Source organism: Bombyx mori, chromosome 20 (genome assembly GCF_030269925.1).
Source record: "Bombyx mori chromosome 20, ASM3026992v2".
NCBI classification, from domain to species: domain Eukaryota; kingdom Metazoa; phylum Arthropoda; class Insecta; order Lepidoptera; family Bombycidae; genus Bombyx; species Bombyx mori.
The window spans coordinates 5,527,813-5,549,442 of NC_085126.1; the positions used below are offsets into that span (position 1 = coordinate 5,527,813).

At 36.1% G+C, this 21,630-nt stretch overlaps 1 protein-coding gene across 5 annotated transcripts in view; it reads right to left on the bottom strand.

Moving 5' to 3' along the window:
- The window catches only part of LOC101745942 (focal adhesion kinase 1), a 203,192-nt gene that overhangs the window by 101,626 nt on the left and 79,936 nt on the right, over window positions 1-21,630 (bottom strand). The window contains exon 1 of one of the 5 annotated variants that reach the window (XM_062674322.1): window positions 1,975-2,438. The exons of 3 other annotated variants lie outside the window; for them this stretch is intronic. The gene's annotated coding sequence lies outside the window, so the exon portion shown is untranslated. Of the gene's footprint in view, window positions 1-1,974; window positions 2,439-21,630 lie in introns of those variants that run through there. One more of the 5 variants, XM_038018043.2, reaches the window with a different exon arrangement.

Below are 21,630 nucleotides of genomic sequence, written 5' to 3' on the forward strand. Positions count from 1 at the left end.
CAAATTGATCTTTATATCTTTATTACACAGTTGTTATCGAAAACTCATTTAGATTAAGTACATGGCTTATAAGTTTTGAGGGTTTTTAATTTACGTGAACATGAGTTAAGGGCGTATTTTATTTGAGAAAAATGGTACTAGTGCTTGAATTTCGCTCGATACAAGTATGCGTATTGGAGGTGGGACGTACAAATCCTAATAAAAAAAATGGAATAATTATAATAATAGAAGGGAAATTTTTCTGAGTAAAAATAGACGAAATATCAAAAAGGAAGTAAGTAATTTATCTTCTACAACATACGTTAAACTAAACATTGCTGATTAGCATAACTTCGCGGTTCTTATCAATCAAAGAATTTTCTTACTCAATCTAGTAGATAATAAATTCAATACCACCAAAAAAGGTGACAACCCTATAAAGTGCAATTGGGACGCGGAATGTTTTTATAATGTTCTGTAGTATCAAATGTCGAAAATGAAAAGTGGAATATATACGGAAACATTCACGAGAGAAATAATAGTTTTTACACGTTATACAAACAATCTAGATTTCTAGAAACAATTTAGGTTTCGTGTCAATGAACTTTCAGCAGTTGTTGACTTGACATACATAAGTAAACGTTTTTAGATTTAAATGTTAGCGCTTTGAGAATTTTTAGATTAATTTGTTGTATTGCATTGGACGAGGTCAATACGCATCGTTATTGCGTCGAGTCCGTGACAGTGGCAACAGCCTTTAGAAAATCATATCGAGCAATATCGAGGGACTGCTGATCAATAGTAGGCACTTGGTAGGAGAAAAAAATAATAAAAAAAATGTTATGGTATAAAATGTATATAATGATAGTTATGTGTTAGATTTTTTTAAGTTACTAACATAGATTATAACTAATTATTACTAACAAAATTTTATGGTTTAAAAAAAAAACCGAAACAAAGTATTAATAAATAATAAATAAATAAATACCCATCTGGTGTTCAGTGGTTACCAGAGCCAATAGATATGACAAAGTGAATTTCGCCACCCACTTAGAGACACGAGTTCCAAGTTTAAAATGTAACGACTGTCACGCCTTTCAATTTTTTTTTCTGCCTATTCACTGGTAGCCTAAGGGGCTATTTCAGTTACGCGCGTACGGGTAGGTGAGCTCACGGGCTCAACCTGAGAGAATTTGCTAACACTAGCTATAGCCAAAGCAGGCTTCGCAGAATCTACCACCGGATCGGTGATAAGCTCAGTGGGCCGCCCTTCAAGCAAAGTACGACTGCTTCGCAAGAGAAATGTTCAAAACGGTGGTATCTGTCTGTGCGGACACATAATAACCTTCAGTCCCGAACTACCCTACCAGTCCCGAAAAAAACGGGCACTGTCCACAGCCACTTCGAATATTTCTAATAGTCAGACAAGATCCTACTTTATGGTTAATTCTATATAGTCGATTTTATTAACACACGTTGCTAAGTACACCAGAGTATTTCGCACAGACAGCCACCTTCAAAACTTTAAACCTAATCGGATGTTAGAAAGAGATAGAGACATAACAAGTATGTAAGGGGATTACACACTTAAGGCATTATTTTATAAATAAGTCTCTTATTCCTACCTATTCCTATTCGTACCTAATACATCCAAATCGTCAGTCCGTAGTTGTATAGTTGTCACTATATTACCCGGCTTGAGTTCCAGTTCAATTTTACAACGAATTACTGAACTGTATTGCCAAAAAAATAAACAACTACATCAATATATAGTATTAACATACTATATGTCTATAGTTTAGCATAATTACAAATGAACCTTTCTACATAATCTGTGTAGCCCTTGTCACTTATCGTTAGTCTGTGCTGGCTCTACTATGTTAGTTGTTCGGTGATATGAATCAACTCTTTACATTTAATGTTAAATTTATTTTCTTTATATCTGATACAACATAGTATCTGGAGTAAGGAAAGAAGATATATAATGGCAATTACTATTCGAAAATCCAATAATAAAACGTTTTCCCATTTATTATACGTCCGTCGGATCAAAACACTCGTAAACTATGTTCTAAATAAAAGTGCGTAGAGAATCCACATTCACCCGGCGGTTAGAATGTTGGGTGTCGGTTATTCTGAGAATTTCATAATCACGAAATTTATATTAGTCAAATTTAATTCGGACAATTGTAATATTAATTGTATACATATACACTTTTAACGCACTTAATTTCGAATTTTAAACACGATTATTGCTAACAAAAAAAACACTTTTACGAACGTCTCAGGATTTAAGAATATAACACAATCACAGGTGAACTCATCGAAAAACTTCTCGAATTATAAAAAAAAAAAAAAATCGCCGATCCGTTAGTTCAAATTTCGAACGCAACGAACGCGCGAAGCACGCCTCCCGCGCAACTCTCCGAGACTGACTGGAGACTTCTAACCGCGCACACGCATTATTCGCGTCCATCTTCTCGGCCGCTCACACCGTTGCACAGTAAGCTGTTGTCGGACAAAGACAGCTGTCGAAAGTAAGTCGATTAGCAAAATTGACTTACTTTGCTGACACACTGAGCAATCATATCGCAATTGTCAAGGACGATTTGCAAACTATTTATCTAAACTCGAATAGTATTTGTGAAAGGTCAATCTCTTCGGAAACGTAGGCACTTAAGGAATCCGTAGGCGCTTGATGGGTGCAGCCGAAACATTTTAACTTGATGTGAATTGATCAATATGTTGTTTTATGGAAATATATGACTTGTCATTGCTTATAGATTTACTCAAAGCGAAGGCAGACCGTGTTGTGTAATTATTTTGTTATTTTTGTTTCTATAATATTTATATGCAAATGGCTGCCTACGGTAATATTTAAGGTGTTCCTCCGTGGTTCTCACCTTGGCTGATTAAAATCGAACCTTACGATTGGTAGTAAACAAAGTTCAGTTCAACAGTCATGATATCGAGGCTATAAATAATAGCAATAACTGGATTATATTACGTAATTATCAAGTTATCATTTATTGTTTTTTTTTTGCTTTGCTGTTCCTCTAATGTCTTTTTGACCTCGCTTATCTACGCCATTTTGAAATTTTGTAAATATACCGTTTTAAAACGAAACACAAGTACTTGAATAGTGACATTACGTTTTTATTGTGATTTTTGTATAATAATAATAATCCTAGACAAAAGTGTCAAAGCTCTTTATAAAATAATATCATACAAGCATATAAATATTTAGTAAGCAATTTATTACACGGAAATAATACTCAATCGAGGACAGTGCGAGACTGTTTTTGTACGCCAACAACAATAAATTATTGTTTTATAAGTAGGTTTTGTCAATTTAATTCCTTGTACCGTTATATTAGCTATAAATAGGCTTTGGGGTGGAAAATCAGGAAAAGTATTTGTGAAATGGCCAAGTTAAAGACTAAAATGTGAACAATCTTTTTTTTGTTATAATATATCAATTAGTTCAGTGTTCAACACACAGATACATCTAACTAAACTGTCCGTGTTATAATAATGAATCGCATTTAATTAAATAGCAACCTTATCCATACACGGCAATGTAGTAACTGGATCTCTAACAATACGAATTGTCGATTAGTTTCGTATGTGTTATATACAATGACGCCGGTTTATTAATTGCACATTGATCTGGGCAACTGTGTGCTTAGTGAAAGTTTTTTAACTTCGCGATCGCGTTAAAGTTAACTCAAATTTGTATGGAGTTGAAAGCGTTCCTACGTTAGCCGCTAGAGGCGTTGTTCGAACTCCATACAAATTTGGGTTAACTTTTACGCGATCGAGAAGTTAAAAAAACTCGAAATAAGTACACTGGTTGTAGAGCGTCTTTTAAGGCAGCAAGGGCAGGTACCCTAACCATGTCTGTTCCTGTCGTGAAGATGTAATTAATGCATTTCGGTTTGAGGGGCAGGCCAACAGTTGCATTATGAAACTGAGACATAGAACTCATGTTTAAAGGTGGGATTTTGTTGACATCTATGGGTTCCGGTTACTACTTAATACCAGGTGGGAGTTCGTCCTCTCATCTTAACAATAATAAATTAAAAACGGGTTAGAAGAGCGTGATGCGATCTATTTCTTCCGCGAAAGTAACCAAGCGTTTTCATTTGAAATATGGCCTGGATAATCCAATGTTATTGGGTAGTTGACCGATGTTCTTTTCTAACTAAAATTCTTCGTAAGTTATAATAATATATAACACGATTCTTGAAATATGATTGAAACCCGTTAGTTAAGATCCGAGATACAAGAGTTTTCTTTTTTGTGGAGATTGCGAAGGGATGTTCTGGGATGGTCCGGTATTACGTCCGCTACCTATGGAAAATATTTTATGCCTTACTATGGCTCTCAACAATCTGTTACCAGAGGACCTCAGCTACTTCGGTCATATTGCCCGTCGACAGTCAGATAACTTGGACAAAGTGATTGTGACGGGCAAAGTAGAAGGAAAGAGACCCCGCGTCCGATTACCTAGCCGTTGGTGTGATCAAATAACCGCCCTAACTGGGCTGCCAGTCGCAACCGCCATTCGAGAAGCTGAGGACCGGACGAGATGGAAACAGCTCACGAGACAGGCCACGGTCAAGTTTCAGGGACACGACCTTCAGCAATGAAGAAAGCGACGAAGAAGAAGAAATGAGATGATGCTGAAATCAATTCGCACAATCGATAAGGGGCATCGGGTCCCCTCCATCAAACCCCAAATACGTAGATGCACACTCCGCGAGCAATTGTTTCTCAAGCACTTCGAGAGCGAAAGAATAATATAGTGTAACAAAAATCGAACCCGAAAAATAATTTTAATGGCCACGACTCATAAATATGAATAAATGCAAACATGCAGATTTTGAACGAATGGCGACCTATAGTCGGATTTTTTATTAGACGAAGTAAACTGACGTTTACTGTGTTGTCAGTTTTTGATGAAATAAAAATAGTGTTGTGACAAAGTGAACAATTGAAAAAACTCCTGAATTAATGAAATTGCCTCGATTGTCTAGTGAATAGTTAGTGTGCCGAACTGCCGATATCGGGCACGGGGTTCGAATTTTAGCCGTGCTTTGTACATACCAACGAGTTTTCGACGAAACATTATGTTCCTATGGTATCTACCTGTACTGAATACCGAGTGTTTTAAACATTAAGAAAAACATTGCGAGGAAGCTTGTAAGACTGTCCTATTTCCAATGCATCATATAGTTGAAACTATAGATGTATAAAATATAACAATTATAGGTACATAGGTAATGAAAATAAAAAAAACTGATTGTAGTTACATACTACTAGTAACATATTATTATATTGGATCACTTTAATACAATTTTATTGTAAAATATAAATAATATTCTTTTATAGTTTGAAATTAATGATTAACTCTTCACACTCATTGTTCATTTATGTGATTGAACGAGAACTGAACGCATCACTATTACTTTAAATATAGCAACATTATTTCACAAAGTGACATTAGCTACTGTCAGCTGGCTTCGTCTAATTAAAAATCCGACTATAGTATGCAATTCGGTCGCAATTTCCAGTGTTGCCAACACTAATCATCAACGTACAATAGTTTCCTCTTTGACATGTCAACTTAAGCACCTATAATAGGATACATTTCGATAATGGATGATAATGACTATGAAAATGTAAAACTAATTTTAGAAATCTGATGGACATTTCTGACGTAGTGAGGAAAATTATTCCAATATAGTAATATGTGTTTGGTGTGAATTTTCGAGGGAGAATCCGAAGACGACAATTTATTGGAAAACCCTGATATAATGAATATTCAGCCATTGCAATGAATGCCAATCGCTTATTGAGAGAAAGAAACTGATTAGTAATGAAATTACACTGGAAACAATGAATATTCATTATTATTTGTAAATCGACAATGTGTGTTTTACCTACATCAAAGGAACTTGGAGGGTTCCGTAATTCAAATACAATGGCCGTTTTGTGCATACCAAATTTTAAGGCTACTAAGTTTTATTCGTTTTCTAGGACAGTTTAGAAAGTTCATTTCAGTAGAAAAATGTTAAAAACGTACCTATAGCTTCTGTCTACATTAGTAAAAGTGGTGTTTCGGATATCGCCTGAAGCGTTAGTTCCCGTGATAGATTCTAATGTAACTTAAGCTCAAAAGAAAACTGAGGTCTTTGAAAATGGAGAAAATCTATATATTAATACGTGAAGCAAAAACTTTGTATCCCTTTTTTCGAAAATTGCGCGGACGGAGGAGTATGAAATTTTCCACACTTATAGAGAATATAGAGAAGAAGTGCACAATGCTAATTTTTTTTTAAAAATAATGCATAAAAGATACATTAAATCAATAAAGAAAACATTACACACACTACATACCATGGATTTGACACACACGCATGCACCCTATTTATTGTCAAACTTTTGTTCTTGACGTCTGTGGTTAAATTGAGAATAGATTAAATATTGTTTGTCTTAAATTAATATAATAAAATTATATTAATATTTTTTATAGTGTAGTCTTGGCGAAATTTGTGAGTATAGAAGTATAAAATACAATAATAATAGTGTACAAACTTCAATTCCAATTAATTATAGTCGACATTCGACTACTGCGGGACCTCTAGTATATTTTATCTTTAGGTTTATTTAACCTTCGTTCTTAATCGTAAAGACTGGGTTTTTATGAGATTTTTTTTTAACGATAAACATACCAAATACGTACGTACGGGTCAAAGTGACCGTACCTATTCAAACTTTTGTAAAATTTTAAAATTTGCTATAATGATACCCTTTTCCAAACTATTCTAAGACGATTCTCAGAATTTGTTTTTAATATTTTCTTCACTCTTTACTTCTAGTTATTTTGTTCCCTTCTCCAAGCAAAATTACCTTTATTAGATAATAAATTCGATAAGTTTTTTAATTACCTATCACTTTGATTGAACGCGATCGGAATAGGTATATAAGAACTACCAGTAGGCTTAGTGTTAATATATGTCGAATGTTTCGTGCAATAGTCAAAGTAGTGTTGCCAGGTTTCACTAGTAATTCATAAAAGTAATAGATAGATTAGTTCAAAAAGTATAACAACAGTTGTTCGAATGAAAAGGTACAGTGCAAACGGGATGTATGTTTATTTGAAATGTTACATACAAAAAAAAACTGTTCTTGATGACCTTGTTGTCACTTTTATAGTGAATCTAAAAAAAATCTAAGCCCCCCAGAGAGATACTGATGGGGCATCTTAGACCCCGTGTAACACTTAAAAGTGTTAATCTGCGTACTATCGTTTATTAGATATTCTAGCTGGGAGTTCAATAACCGACGCGTGTGCATAGATTAAACAAGTATAGATGAGACGTTGTTGTAATTTATAACTTCATTTCATTTTTACGGGTGGGTTGCGATTTGCGTCAGCAAGGATGGCAATTCCACCAAGAGTACGACTCGTCCGCCTATAAAGGCAATACATTATACACAATACATAATCTGTCATGTGAAACATCGTCTATAGCTTAGATGGGTGGACGAGCTCACGTCCCACCTGATGTTAAACGGTAACCGGAGCCCATAGACATCTACAACGTAAATTCCGCCACCTTGAGACATGAGTTTTAAAGCCTGACTTTTAACAGTAGAACGGCTACCCCGCCCTTCAAACCGAAACGCATATTACTGCTTCACTGCAGAAAGAGACAGGGTGGTGGCATCTACCCGTGCGGACACACAAGAGGTCCTACCACCAGTAATTACGCAAATTACAAATTTGTAGGTTTGATTTTTATTACTCGATGTTACCTAGGCGGCACTGAAAATTTCGGGAATTAACGAAGTGACACAACATTACTATTTAAAAATGTATTTATTGCTTTTCGAAGTATTCTCCGCGAAATTTGACACATTTTTCCATACGATGGAACCAATCATTGAATCAACCATTCCATTCGGAAGTTGGGGTCTCCAAAATGGCCGTTTTGTAGGCATCCACAGCTTCTTCAGGTGATGAAAATCTCTGTCCACGCAATTTATTCTTTATTTTAGGGAAAGTATAGAAATCATTAGGGCTTAGGTAGGGGCTGTACGGCGGATGATCTAATAATTCTATATTTTCTTGCTCTAAAAACTCTTTTGTTCTGTGCGCGGTGTGAGAACTCGCATTGTCGTGATGGAGGATGATGCGGTGGTTGCAGTTCTCTTTACGGAGTTCAGAAACGACCTGTGGCAAACAAATGCTTACATACCATTCTGCATTAACCGTTCTTTGTCCCTCAAGAGGAGTAGTCGTAACATGGCCGGTTTTAGAGACAAACGTGGCCACCATTTTTTTTGCAACACTCCGTGAACGAACAATTTTTGTTGGCTTTAACTCATTTTCGAACACCCAAACTCGTGACTGGTTTTTTGTTTCGGGTTCGTACGCGTATATCCAGGATTCGTCACCTGATACAATGTTGTATACAGCATTTGAGGATCCTGCGTGGAATCTTTCGAGAGTTCTGACGCTCCAAGTAACGCGAGCCGCTTTTTGCTCTTCACAGAGCGCATGCGGTATCCATCGGGAAAACAACTTTTTTACACCTAATTGTTCATGCAAGATTATTTGTATTTAACTCATGCCAATGTCTAAAGTTGCCTAAATTTCGCGGTATGTCACATGTCGATCTTCCTCAATCAGCTTACGCACAGCATCAACGTTTTTTTGGGTGACTGCAGTTTTTGGACGACCTTGACGGAGATCATCACTGAGCTTGACACGTCCACGTTGAAACTTAGCAAACCAGCGATAAATTGTGGTTTTGGATGGGGCTTCATAACCAAATGCAGAAATCATCCGGTCAACACAGTTTTTGTGTTAAACCACTTCGAAAGTCATAATAAATCATCGCTCTTGAATTTTCTCGAGACAATTCCATTTTCTCAACGACTAAACAAGTTTGACAAAACCTCGTGACAAGACCGAGAATCTTTTTTTAAATAAATAAATGGTATTCGATTTTTAAAACCAAGGAGTTTTCAATTAAAAAGATTTTAATATGACAGGAACAGTGGAAATATTCCATTCCCGATACTTTTAGTGCAGCCCTCGTATCCCTTCACCATGGAAGTCAATCGTGAACATTTTTTAAATATTTCATTGGAAAAATTGGTACCCGCCTGCGGGATTCGAACACCATTGCATCGCTCGACACGAATGCACCGAGCGTCTTATCTTTTAGGCCACGACGAAAGGACGGAATTTATTTATGTGAGAAAATATTTATAAAAAAATTCACGCATTCAAATTTTCACATATTCAAATTCAAAAAGACTTATCTATATTTATATTGGCTCTATGGAATAAACATACAAAATACTCTGTCATATTACTATACTGTTACTATTAGAAATGTAATACTGACCTAATAAATCCCAACACCACCACATTTCAAGGACAATTAATAAAATGTATCAATAAAAATATGCACGATTAAATTGGGAGATTAACTAATATATAATTTATAGCTGTATACAATAGATACAATACATTCCAACTTCATCACGCAAACATTCTCACATAACTCAAGATTTTCTAGGACTCAATCGGACAAGGTTGGTGACTTTCACAAATATAATAACATAGCAATATATTTTCAACGTAGTAATTTTACAAAGTAACAACTGTTCTAACCGTTATTACTTCTGTTTATGTTATTTTTTATTTTAAATTTTACGTCTAACAATTTGTCGAGTCAATTATCGAAGCAAATTTATTGTTATAAATTGAATCGCAACGCCACAAAATAATTTATGATTATATAAATTTAACTTAATAAGAAAGTAAAACAATAAATTAAGTCATAGGTGAGAGAGAAAGAAAATTCTAGAAATGAGAGTAATCCAAGTCGCGTCAATTAAAGGCTCTGAGTGATCAGGTATTGATTTCAGATAACTTCTCCAGTAGCAGCTTCTTTCATTTAATGAAGTCAGAAAAAGACCGTTCGTATTTTCAATCATTTTGAATAATTCTTTTTTTATTTTTATTGCTTAGGTCGGTGGACGAGCTCACAGCCCACCTGGTGTAAAGTGGTTACTGGAGCCCATGGACATCTACAACGTAAATGCGCCACCCACCTTGAGATATAAGTTCTAAGATCTCATTATAGTTACAACGGCTGCCCCACCCTTCAAACCGAAACGCATTACTGCTTTACGGCAGAAATAGGCAGGGTGGTGGTACCTACCCGCGCGGACTCACAAGAGGTCCTAGCACCAGTAAAATACGGGTCACGTTCACGGGTCATGTGGCTCCCGCAGACTTAGGTTCTCTCAGTGTTCTGTATCATGGGTTCCATTGGTACTATTATTTGAAGTGATCCCATCAACTTATTTCTTCTACCATCGCATTACTAACCCTCGACAAGAATAATCATTGCATTGCATTGCATTGCACCAGTATGCGTTTCTGCAGACCTTTCTTGTCCAGTGCCATCCAACTCTGGTATAATTTTCCCTCCACGGTATTTCCTGAGCGCTATGTTCCTTTTAGAGCTGGGTGCACAAAGTGTAATAAGTAGAAAGCGGCCCCTGACATCATAGCTGATTTATGAACAACGGTCGTACTTATCGAAGACAATAAAAACACATTTTACTCGGAACATTATATTAGTAATTAAATTCTTTCGATTTAAAAATACTATCTTGGTGTTTCCCCAGTGTAGTGACGTTTACCTTATGACTTCCACGATATTAATCTTTCATCGTGGAAGTCGATCGTCATTACGAGGTATAAAATATGTACGTGTTTACTAAGAACCCGTACCTGACGTAGGATTTGTACCCCAACATAGTCACATCACTCGATACTAATACTAATTTGGGCACTTTACTGTAACTATACTTGAGACCTTACAACTTATATCTCAAGGTGGGTGGCGCATTTACGTTTTAGATGTCTATGGGCTCCAGTAACCACTTAACACCAGGTGGATTGTGAGCTCGTCCACCCATCTAAGCAATAATAAATAAAATAAAATAAACTTGCCTGTAAATGCGCGGAAGCTTAAAGAACTTCAGGTTTATAAATCAAGAAAACTAATTTTTTAAGTTTTTGTTTCTTCCAAAATGCATTTTCGCAAAGAACCCACTTCGTTCTGTAATAAGCGTCCCGCTGCGCTACTTCGATTTGCCACATCTACAAACCATTACGTAATCTATGACCGTGCCTATCGCACGACTGGCGAGCTGCCAGTGTTGTGTCAATTTTTATTAAAAACAAAAACTCAGTAGCTTTGTTAAACATCTGCCGCGCTGACACATCGTGTCGATGTAAGCACTACTGTTCGCCTTTAAAGAAAAACCGTTGTTTGTTTTGATTACGTGCAGTTTGTTTGAAAACTTTATAAGGTCGATTTTAAAATTACGGAATTCAAAGGCTTGAGCCAAAAATTAAATCGGAATAAGTCTGTATTTGGTGTTAGTAGTTCAATAAAAATTTAAGGTAAAAATTATTTGGGTCTAAAGTATATAATCTAAAAAAATGAGGTTAGGGTTTCATGCAAAGCCTAGAACTACTCAGTAAGGTTTCTTTGACTTTAGATTCATCTGATTCATGGAATTTCTCATCTAACTTTCCTACTTTGGAGTGTTTCTTGACAGAAAGTACTCTTTTTAGTGAGTTTAGTGATGAAGACTCACAAGATACTGAGAAAAAAGAAACGAATAACAAACAAATCACCGAACGTAAAATAACACAAAACAGAATTCAGTGTTGCTAATATCGCAAACGGTAATCTATACTTATGCTATCTATCTGTTTAATCTAAACTTTTTTTTTTATTGCCTTTGCAGGCAGACGAGCACACGGCCCGCCTGATGGTGAAAGGATACCGTCGCCCTGGGACTTCAACAATTTCAGAAGCAGAGCTAAGCCGCTGCCTACCGTTTAGTTTTTTTTTTAATGCCCTTGTAGGCAGACTAGCAACTTTGTTTAGTGTTTACTTTTAAATTTAAATTTGTTTCTAATATTTTTTTTGTTTAGTAGTAGTGTTTGTTTGTTTGTTTATTCTTTAGTTTTTTATTTAGTGTAGTATTTATGTCAACCCTTCCTGTTCACAAATGTTCGTGTATTTTAATTTGTTATTTTGTCCCTCTGTTACGAAGCATAGATAGATATGTTTTTTTTTTTAAATCAATATGGCCCCAAGGCGATCGCTACTTTTGATCTCGAAAAAATGGCATGTGTTCTATTATTTTAAAATGTAATACTGCGAGCGAAACTGCAAAGCTCCCCCGGTAATCTATCGAATGCACCTAATCATAATAACAACAATGTATACACGATAAATCATACAAAGTTATAGAGTTGCATATTCACGTGTTCCCCTCGCTTTCCTCCCACGCCTGCATTGTGCAAAACGGTTAGATAGCATCCTACATAAGCTGTGGGTTTGTGGGCACCATGTGTCATACGTAGATAGTGAACAGTGTGATGTGCACCACGAATGGCATTAAACTTATGTTTGACACGAAAACACGTGATACGAAGTAAATATTTCTTATGCCTATTATTAATTAGAATATATGAGTATGCGACTCCGGCTTCTTTGACCTATAATATCGGTTTCCGGATCATGACTGGGTAGTAGAGTTTCGTTATCAAAATTGACACTTATAGCTATTAGCTAAGCCGAAGCCTGTAATTTTGTAATATTAAAAGCCATTAAAACTACAGCGTGGATATGATGCCATGGATGGACCATATCGCGCCGACCTAATTCGTGGACATATAAAATTAAGAAACATTGTTTGTTCTGAGTGTTTGTCTGTAAGAGATGTCCTCTCATAAGCCCGACGATAGACGTGACTAGATTTAGGTTACGACAATTAGGTATCTTTTTATCAGGAGTGCTAATTGAACACCTCAATACATGTAAGAATACTAAAGAAAAACAGGAGATGTTAACAACAACAGGATGCTTTACGTTCGTTACTGTATCTTCATAGCCTCGTGTTTTCCTTTGGCGGTGAGCTCTTTCGGTATAATGGAGGGTTCAGTGTTCATACACTGTTAGGGGGATCAAATTAGATATTTCCATTTACCGCGCTAGCCGGCTCAGTGCCTAGTGCAGTGTTTTGACATAATGTTGTGTTATGCCTTTAGTTTATTAAATTATAGGTATTCTGGCCCACTGAGTTTCTCGCCGGATCTTTTCAGTGGGTCGCGTTTCCGATCCGGTGGTAGATTCTGTGAAGCACTGCTCTTGCTAGGGCCAGTGTTAGCAGCACTCCGGTTTGAGCCCCGTGAGCTCACCTACAAGTTAGGGCGAAGCTGAAATAGCCTCTCAAGGCTATCAGCATAGGTAGTAGAGAAAAAAGGCATTCTGAGAGATTCGTTGCTCTAAGTGTGATGACGTAAGATAGATCCTCGTACACGCCTACTAAGCCGTCCTTTGAGATAAGACTATATAGCTCCGAACAATGTTTATTATAACACTCTTATGTGTTGTGACAAAACCGCCCAAATAATACGACGTCAAATGTTTTATGACACCCACAGAGCAGATGAAAAGATGTTTGTAGAAATGCGAATTATAATAAATACGTGAAGCAAAAACTTTGTATCCGTTTTTACGAAAATTGCGCGGACGGAGGAGTATGAAATTTTCCACACTTATAGAGAATATCGAGAAGAAGTGCACAATGCTAATATTTTTTTTAAATAATGCCTTAAAGATACATTAAATCAATAAAGAAAACATTACACACACTACATACCATGTATTTGACGCACACACGCATGCATAATATTTATTGTCAAACTTTTGTTCTTGACGTCTGTTGTCAAATTGAGAATAGATTAAATATTGTTTGTCTTTATTCATATTTTTTTATAGTGTAGCCTCGGCGAAATTTGTGATTATAGAAGTATAAAATACAATCATAATAGTGTACAAACTTACAATTCCAATTAATAATAGTCGAATTTCGACTACTGCGGGACCTCTAGTTGCGAATTATTCTAAGTCTTGTGGGAGTCTTGGTATTTGTTCTTGTGTAGCTGTTTTCTTGACTGATTTGAAATATTCTAGTCGCCTTGAAAGTTTACTACGGTCAGCAGTAAAAACTTACAAAAATGTGCAAACTTTATTTATTTATTTATCACTTTCTATACTTGACAGTATAAAGGCGGACCTAATGCCATAGGCATTCTCTGACAGTCTACCTTAGGGGAGTGCAGAGATGAACCTTGGTAGGTGTAATGTGATAGTGATATTACTTAAACATACATAATATTTACAGATACAAATACTCGTACTCAAATAAATACATAAACGTAAATATATGCATATAAAAATATATAGTCGAGGTCGTCGTGGCCCAACGGATAAGACGTCCGGTGCATTCGTGTTGAGCGATGCCCCGGTGTTCTAATCCCTCAGGCGGGTACCAAATTTTTCTAATAAAATACGTACTCAACAAATGTTCACGATTGATTTCCACGGTGAAGGAATAACATCGTGTAATAAAAATGAAATCCGCAAAATTATAATTTGCGTAATTACTGGTGGTAGAACCTCTTGTGAGTCCGCGCGGGTGGGTACCACCGCCCTGCCTATTTCTGCCGTGAAGCAGTAATGCGTTTCGGTTTGAAGGGTGGGGCAGCCGTTGTAACTATACTTGAGACCTTAGAACTTATATATCAAGGTGGGTGGCGCATTTACGTTGTGGATGTCTATGGGCTCCAGTAACCACTTAACATCAGGTGGGCTGTGAGCTCGTCCACCCATCTAAGCAAAAAAATAAAAAAAAGGCAAAGGGAAAGTGAAGCGTTTAGTGCGGAACACATCTCTTCCATCAATCACCCTGCCCCTCAAGTCAGCAGCTTAGCTGTGCTTTTGGCATCGCCGAAGTCAACCAGATTAACCAGTGAGAAAAAAAGGAGCCTATTTTAATTACTACCTATGTACTCCATCCCCGTCTTTCACTTGTACGTTACTAAAAATATTTATCGATAAAGTCGATCAATACATACATACTTAGGTGGATATCATTTGATCTTGTTATTATGTAAACCCACTCGTGTGGGCGGGCGGATGCTGTGCTAACTTATCGCGAGTGTGTACGTTACGAAATGTTTGGTGCTGTGACATTTCATATCGATAATTTTAACCGACTCCAATACAGAGAAGGTAATTCTCAAATCGACTTGTTTTCGATATATCCTCCAAATCGGCAAATCTAGAATAGCCCTCAAGGTTACTAGAATAGGCAGGAAAATAAATTATATCGATACATATATATGATCGATATCAATTAGATGTCAAGGACATATATTGATTTAGTTCATCATCATTATTCGTTTTTCTTTTCATCGAAAATATTATCTTTGCAAAGTTTTATTAAAAATACATTAACAGTTCACTTTTACATTTTTTATGTTATGAGTTTTCATCCATCATAATGGACGTTTTTGTATATTGCAATCTTACATATAATAATAATATTGAATTATGATAGTTTTTAAAATGGGTAGTTTTCATATCTATTATTTAAAATCTTTGTTTTAAATTCGGATTTTCACATAATTCATTAACGCTGACGAGACAAGTGGTGATTGTATATTTAGAAACTGGCCACTGGTTCTCTCTCTCTGATATCGAAATAACAGAAGGGTCTGAAGGGTAGGGCAGCCGTTGTAACTATACTGAGGTCTTTAGAACTTATATCTCAAGGTGGGTGGTGCATTTACGTTTTAGATGTCTATGGGCTCCAGTAACCACTTAAAACCAGGTGGGCTGTGAGCTCGTCCATCTATCTAAGCAATAAATAAATAAAAACATTCAACAAAAAAAAATTTTTCTTTCGCCTAGATAAGCCTAAAATATGCCGGAAATTCGTAGCGCTTGAAAATAAGGTCACATTATATAGGGTACACAAGTGCGTAACATACAAACAAACACGACTTATTTTACAAGTAACACGTATTTCTACCAATCAAACCTCATGTACACGTTTGTTATTTTTGGGACTTGGTAGATAGCATACATTGCGCGCTAGGGAACCGTTCCAAAAAACAATTATAATTGAAGTAAACAGAAAATAGTGCAAATTTAATTAATAAGCTAAACATAATTACGTACCTACATACGTGCCAATTCATTAAGTTCATTCCCTGTAGACTCCCTGTGTGTAATGCAAAATATAATAATGTAATTTTATAATGTCAATTTGGTACTTTTACTATAACTAGAGGTCCCGCAGTAGTCGAAGTTCGACTATAATTAATTGGAATTGTAAGTTTGTACACTGTTATGATTGTATTTTATACTTCTATAATCATAAATTTCGCCAAGACTACACTATAAAAAATATTAACAAAGACAAATAATATTTAATCTATTCTCAATTTGACAACAGACGTCAAGAAAAAAGTTTGACAATAAATAGTATGCATGCGTGTGTGCGTCAAATACATGGTATGTAGTGTGTGTAATGTTTTCTTTATTGGTTTAATGTATCTTTTATGCATTATTTTAAAAAAATATTAGTATTGTGCACTTCTTCTCTATATACTCTATAAGTGTGGAAAATTTCATACTCCTCCGTCCGCGCAATTTTAGTAAAAAGGGATACAAAGTTTTTGCTTCACGTATTAATATATAGATTCTTCGGGGACTTCACGGTCATAATTTTTGTATACTAATGAAATTACACTTCTTTTCAATTAAAATCGACTCTACAATTTTCAAGGGATGATATTCTTGCTCTGACGTCTCTGATCTTCACGAGGATAACAAATATCAATAATATTTATGTGGGTTTAAGCGCCCACGCAAGCCACAAGAAATTCTATTCCTTTCTGTCTTATCCTTACAGACGAATATTGTGTTCTAAAATAAATCTAGCATGCCGTTTAGTGTCCACAGGACCAGTAATAAAAGCAGATTACACAATTCTTGGTAGTCGACCTATATTATAGGTCTTTATGTGTGCGTCGAGCGTTTTATGATCTAAAACGTTCAAGAAGTGAATTGATGGGGAGGTCAGAGAGCGCTGTGCACTCATACTTGCAGTTGACTTATTAAAGCAACATAAATAATACGTAGGTGTTTCGATTTAACGAATGATAAGAAGCCAGTGCGTGCACAAGTATTTTTTTATTATCATTTGATTTTGAAGTGATTTTCAGTCAAAAAAAACAAACAAGATAAGAGTAATTATTTATAATTTTCCATAAAAAAATATTGTTATAATATGAAAGCTTGCAAATAAGCGTAAAGAGTTAGTGACGTAAACTGTACTGTTATATTCTTTTAGCGCTTGCATCACATTGATGTAACTTGTTGAAAGAATTGTACCCATGGGTAATAATAGGTAAGTAATTGTTATGTATAACGAAATCCGCTTTAGATTTATTTTATTGCTTAGATGGGTGGACGAGCTCACGACCCACCTGGTGTTAAGTGGTTACTGGAGCCCATAGACATCTACGACATAAATGCGCCACCCATCTTGAGATATAAGTTCTAAGGTCTCAAGTATAGTTACAACGGCTGTACGGTGGTAGGACCTCTTGTCAGTCCGCACGGGTAGGTACCACCGCCCTGCCTATTTTTGCCGTAAAGTAGTAATGTGTTTCGGTTTGAAGGGTGGGGCAGCCGTTGTAACTATACTAAGATCTTAGAACTTACATCTCAAGGTGGGTGGTGCATTTACGTTGTAGATGTCTATGGGCTCCAGTAACCACTTGGCACCAGGTGGGCTGTGAGCTCTTCCACCCATGTAAGCAATAAAAAAAACTTAGTAGTCTGATGGACTATTCCAAATAGTCACGGACCGGTAGGTGAGCTCAGGGACTCAAGCTGAGAGAATAACTAACACTGATCATAGCAAAAGCTGTGCTTCGATGAATCAACTACCGGATTGGAATAAAGAAGATCCACTAAGAAGATCCGGGGAGAAAATCAATGGGTTGTGTTTACAGGCTAATTCGTACGTCGAACTCTTTGTTGTCGTAAATAATATAACGATAGAAATAAGCGCAGGGTCAAACCATACAAACGATTTTATTTATATGGAACTGTAGGCAGCGGCTTGGCTCTGCCCCTGGCATTGCTGAAGTCCATGGGCGACGGTAACCACTCACCATCAGGTGGGCCGTATGCTCGTCTGTCTACAAGGGCAATAAAACAACAACAAAAAACGTTTTAAAACTTTCGCGGCTATCTACATTAAACATTACACTAATTTTTAACGGAGTCATTGCCACAATCTTCACATCATCATGAGTCGACTGGTTTTCATACGTGATCATGGAGCTTGCAACGCGCTGAAATATTGGGAACTAATTAAATTTGAAAATAACTAGATAATTATAAATTAAGTAAGTACCTAACCGTTAAATAATAGTGTGTATTGTTTAAATTATGTTCACTACTGAAAGAAAATACAGTAACAATGTGTATAAAAAAACTATCATATTGCCCTACCGGTAGGAGAAAAAAAATCCCACAAGGCACCCAATTTGAGACTTTCAAACAAAGAGAAAAAAACCATTATTTTTGTTTCATTTCATAATATAAGATTTATTTACTTACAATACAATACTACCATGTCACCCGATTTCATCGACAGCTTTTCCCCTCACTAAAGTTTGGTAATTGACGGCGTCTTGTTTATCGACAATATATAAAGGTATTGTGATTATTTTTTCTTCTTTAAATTGTCACTTTATAGAATTTATTAAAGACACTTTATGAAATTTTTTGAGTGGAAATTGTCTGGAATTGCGACCATTACGTTCGTATCGAAACCGGTCGCATTGAAATCATGAAAGTTACAATTGAATTCAGCAATATTTTGACGTTATTAATGTTACCTGTGTTTTTTTTTTAAATTGGTTTAACGATTGCCTTGCATTGGTGAATTGTAAAACATTTACATTGTATTTATACATTAACTGTATCAAATACTTCAGTCTCTTTGAGGGCGAACGCAAATAACACGAATACAAAAGCTTGTGTTATACAATACTGGATGCCGAAGAGATATTACGTCGAACATCGTGACGTAACAATTAAATGGATTTTTATGAAACTTTTGCATAAGATCATTTAATTAAACTTAAAAACTGATACGTCTTATTGTCTTGCAAGCGTGAACTGGAGTCTGGGGATTTATTATAAAAATGAAGTTCTCTTCGCACTCAGGTTTGAGCCCCGTGAGCACACCTACTAGTTAAGGTGACGATGATATGGTCTCTCTAGAAGTCTAGACCATCAGCTTAGGTAGGAAAAAAAGAACGTGTGGTACTCTTGGACTGCCGTGGTAAAGCTATTGCATAGCATTTTTTATCAACTTATGCAATTATAATTTATTATTAAAACAATAACAAAACAAGACCACGCTATATTTATTTATATTAACAAAAGCAAAACATTAACTGTCCCCTTCACACTCATAAGCTAGACCGCGGGACAAAGAGATGGGCAGACTTTTCTTGATGCGCTTGCAGTGCGGCCTCACGCCGCGCGCTTATTCACAAACACTACACAAGCGCAACGTGTGAATGTGTTGAACGCGAGCTATATGGTAGGCGGAGCGGGGTGTTAGGTTTTATTTTCGTTACGGAATTTCTTGATTCGGTCGCCACGCTAAAGCCCGCGATAGAAGCTATGCAAAAGCTTCAAAAACACAAAATTGGCATATTTTAAAAATTCCAGTTCACTTCTATTGCATTTTTCACAACGACACTAAAGCGAACGAAGCGAAAGCGATGTACGCCGCTTGTGCTTTGTGTGACCAATTAATGATTTTTATAATTTATCGATATTTTTTACTGGTGGTAGGACCTCTTGTGAGTCCGCACGGGTAGGTACCACCGCCCCGACTATTTCTGCCGTGAAGCAGTAATGCGTTTCGGTTTGAAGGGTGGGGTAGCCGTTGTAACTATACTGAGACCTTAGAACTTATATCTCAAGTTGTGTGGCGCATTTACGCTGTAGATGTCTATGGGCTCCAGTAACCACTTAACACCAGGTAGGCTGTGAGCGCGTCCACACATCTAAGCAATAAAAAAAAAAAGTAATTATAATTATCTAACACTATCGTAACTATAATTTTGTATCCTTGTTTAATTTGCGAGAAACTGCAAACATATCTTTTAGTTCTCTCTCTTACGGTATACCATTTAAATGTACATATTTACAGTTATGAAATTAAAAGTAAACATTGGAGAGTAATTGATTCAAAATCAAAACGACTTATCGACGCTGTGACGAAAAGGATCGTGAGTTTTATTCATAACACATTAAAGCCTATAATAGCCCGTATTCGAATATTATTCAATATGGACGATGTCATCCACGATGTAACCATCATTTGTTTTCGGTAACCACTTAACGCCACAACCATGAGTTCGATTTGCGTACTAACAAAAAGCAAACCCCGATATCCTTCAAATTGTGACTATAAATCGAGAAAACGTTTTCTAGAACAATCCGAATTTCAACGTTGCGAAACTGAACGTGCAATATTGGAGCGATACAATGAAAAGTAATATCCGCGACGGGAGGCTATCGTTGATACCATTTTAGATATAAATTTTTCGATATAAGTACTCCAAATTTAAGTTCATTCTAATATGTTTTGGGGCGACGGTTTTAAAGATTCTCTAATAGTCTAAAGGTTGAAACTACAAGAAAAGAAAAACACAGGTAACTTCGTATAAAAGTTATTTTTGCAAAGCAAAACAATACAAGATTAGAAAGATTAGATTAGGAGCATTATAAACGTTTGATAAATTGATTGAGATAAAATGTGATGAGACTAAATACATAGAATAGTCTTTAAGTACAATGATTAGAATTTAGTTATATTTCAATGGGCTTTGGTAAAAAACCCGAAAAGCCACGTCCAGCGATTTTGATATGCTTAAGCCTGGGGAAATACTAAATGAATATAACAATTCACATAAAGTTACTCCTTGCTTTCCCGCCAAAACTAAATTTTTTTGGTATCATTTAATTAAAAATGTGTTCGTATAAATTTGGTTTTCAAATAGAAGACTGACGTGGCCAGAAAATTTCAAATTCCAAATATAAAATCGGCATCCAATGGTTTAATTATTACGTAGCGACTGGTCATTACGAAATGGTGGAATTGCATGATCCAATGTAATGGCTACTAAATTAACTTGTCAAAGTTTCATTACAGATTATAAGCCGTATGAAATTGAAAACGCGTGAAATTGTTCTAAAACCATTTAGTTATAATCCGCTAGAGTATTTTTCGCAATGCACAAATTTAATAGTCCATGACTTTCACTTGGTTGCGCTGAATTCTGTGGGTCTTATGTCTTATGACAGTCGGCCTCAAACGACAAACTCAATGACAAGCCAGAATCAACCATAAAAGAATAGAGCTAATTCAGTGCCAACATCCGTGAGAATCATGTTTAAATACCTTTCCCGAAACATAGCTTTCAGCGGAGAATCGTATTATGGTTCAATTCGATCGAATGGCGCGTTAATAACAAACAAACACAAAGTCATTCATTTTTTTAAAGATTACTAATGAATCCAACCACGTTCCGCTGCGACTAAGTAGACAACGATACTAAAAACGATACACACTACGGTAGTACTC